Genomic DNA, 2,970 nt, shown 5'->3' with positions numbered 1-2,970 from the left:
AGTGTTATCCAAAGGATCTTTCTGCAATGATGGAAATGCTCTGTATCTGTGCTCTCTGTTAAGGTAGCTGCTAGCCACTTGTGGTGTTTAAGCACTTGAAATGTGGATGATGTGAAAACCTGAACAAGTCACTGCCTTGCTTAAACCCCTTTATTTCCAGCAATGTTGGAAATTCCAACAATTTCCAACAAATAAAATTTAAAATCCTCAACTTGGCATTCAACACCAAGATGAGCTGACCCCTGCCCACCACTAGGTCACCGTGACCCCAGCCTCTCAGGTCTTCTTTCTGCCTCTGCAACATGCCGTGTTCCTTCTACCCTCAAAAATTGGGCACAAGGTGTTCCCTCTGCCGGGAAGTTCTTTCCACTCCCACCCAAAAGTCCTCTCACGTCCTCCTTTCCTGGCCAAAGACTACTCATTTCTTAGGTCTCCTTCTCTTCGTGGCTCACGTATTCATTCACTCATTCAGCAACTGTTTGTTGAGTTCCATCTATGAGCCAGGCGTTGTGCTAGGGGCTGGTAAGTGACAGCAAAGATGGTAGGACAATAGACAGGCTCTTTGTCCTTGTGGAGCTTTTAGTCTAGTCAGGATGACAGACTGTCTAAAATAACCGAAATAAGAGTAAATTGTGATAGCATCTTAAATCAGGGCTCTGAGCTGTACCAGAGAATAATCGCAGGTGGGGAGAAGATTCTCAGAGGATATGACATTTTCATTGAGACCCTGCAGGAAGGAAGGAGCCACATATGTGAAGAAGATGAAAAAGGGCACTGGAGAGCACTTGTCACAGCACTAATTAAACTTGTCCCTGTGATTACATATTTAGTTAATGTCTGTAAAGTCCATGAGGGCAGGGACCCTGTCTACCTTGTCTTATCTTCTCATAGCACAGAAACTGGCACATAGTCAATGCTCAGTAAATTCTTGTTAGTGGATGAATAAGTAAATTTTTTGAAGTCTAAAAATTAGAACAATTGCTGTAGAATAATTATGAAAGGAAAAATAACTAGTAAGTATTAATTATGATTTATTTTGGCTTATAAAGATAATTTTATCTAAAGGTTTTTAAACCTTCTAAGTACAACCTGTAAAATACAAATAGTCTTCTCAAGAATCAAGAATTTGTTGACATTCTATGAGTTCTCAGAATGTCTTAGTGAAGCAACTACTCGTTGATTCTCATCTTCCATGTCCAAGTTCCTACTGGTTATTAAATTATTTACTAAATAAAGCCTCACTGAGGCCATTCCTTCCATTCGTGCTCCAGGTTCTCTCTTGGCTGTTCCAACGGGGAGCACATCAGCTCACATTGCACAGTGAGTTCATACTTCAAGCATCGGCCTACACTAGTCCAAACAGATGGCATTTATAGACATGATGTAAAAACTGAAAAGGCATAGATCATGTTGTAAAGCCAGACAAGCATCCCTATGGGAATGAGGGAAATACAGAACAGTAGGTTGGAACTGGCCCTGCAGGCCTACAGTCTGGGCTCAGAGGCAGGCATAGGCAGCTGGGAGTTCCATTCTGGTGGGTACCAGGAATAAACGTACCCCATGTGAGACAGGGGTCAGGGTGGCCTCATTATTTCAAACCAGGAAATGAGGTAAGGATGGATGAAACGCAGGATAATGGGATGAGGGAAGATGTAGACATAGCCTCGAAGCCAGGACCTGGCAAAGCCATCTGTGACTAGGTGACTGGACCTTGGGTATCCCCAGTATGACCAAGGGTAGGAGGCCTGAGCTACAGATATAAGACTTGGCTCTGAGTTGGGAGCTGAGTGGAGGAAATCACAATATTACTAGATAAGGGGGCAGAAGTGGAACAGGAGGTAAGGATGAGGAGGATAAACAGAAGGAAAACCTACCTTTTAAGATGAACCTGGAAGCTGGAATTCCAAAACACATGTGGAAGAGGATAATTACTGAGTAAAACACGGCCCACAGAATCTACTATAGGAACCTGGATTCTCTCAACAGGGTACAAAAATAACAGAGCAATCTGAAACTGGTGTTAATATAAATGTCTTAGAGTCCCAAAGAGATAAAGGAATGCCCTCATAAGAAGTGACAAGATATTATAAAATTTAAAAATTGGTAGAAATAAAGGAAGAACAATGGTATATTTTTAAAAATCCATTTAGATTCCTAAAAATGAAAAATACAGTCATTAAAATAAATGTAGAATAAATTCTATACTGGACACAGTCAATAGAGAAGTGATAAATCGGAAGATAAGCAATGAGGAAATGACTGCTATATATCCCTATATATACACACATATGTATGATATCTGCATATGATAAATGCACATGATATACACACATATATGATTTTTAAACTGGGCAGGAAGAATATGCACTTTGTTTCAAGATAGTCCTTACCCTTCTAGAGAGAGAAGAGACAATGGTACAAAGGCAGCATCAACTATACCCATAATATCTTAATATTTAAAATATTTAAAGCAAATGTGACAAAATTTCTCTGTACTTCCCCAGTGTTTGAAAATTTAAAGGACTTGCCTTATTATAGTCAGTACTACAGATAACCATTTACTTTAAAACTGAGACCAGATATAAAACACAACACCATGTCCTTAATTTGTAAAGAAGATAGGCTGGTAAATACGTTTTAAAAAATCAGTTATATGGTGTGGACATGGTTTTCAGCAAAGAAAGCCCTAGTCCCTATATCTACTTAGGGCTGTGATAAAGGGAACAGACTTGAGTTGCAGCCAAAGAGATTTAGATTAGACATGAGAAATAACTTCATATCTCTGCAAGATGTTCAAGATTGCCTGGGGATTTTGAGAACAAGAGCTTTGCTGAAACAGCTTAGATCCTAGCCTACTTGGAACTAGAAGGGATTATCGATGTCATAGATGTCCTTTGAAATTTGAGATTCTGTCTGCCAACTCTATAGATCTGAAGATCTTAACTGATCTACTCAGAATCTACAGCAAGG

This window comes from Delphinapterus leucas, chromosome 18 (genome assembly GCF_059928025.1).
Source record: "Delphinapterus leucas isolate spDelLeu-1000000601 "Yukka" chromosome 18, BTC_Dleu_Yukka2, whole genome shotgun sequence".
NCBI lineage: Eukaryota > Metazoa > Chordata > Mammalia > Artiodactyla > Monodontidae > Delphinapterus > Delphinapterus leucas.
This window is presented reverse-complemented; position numbering follows the sequence as displayed.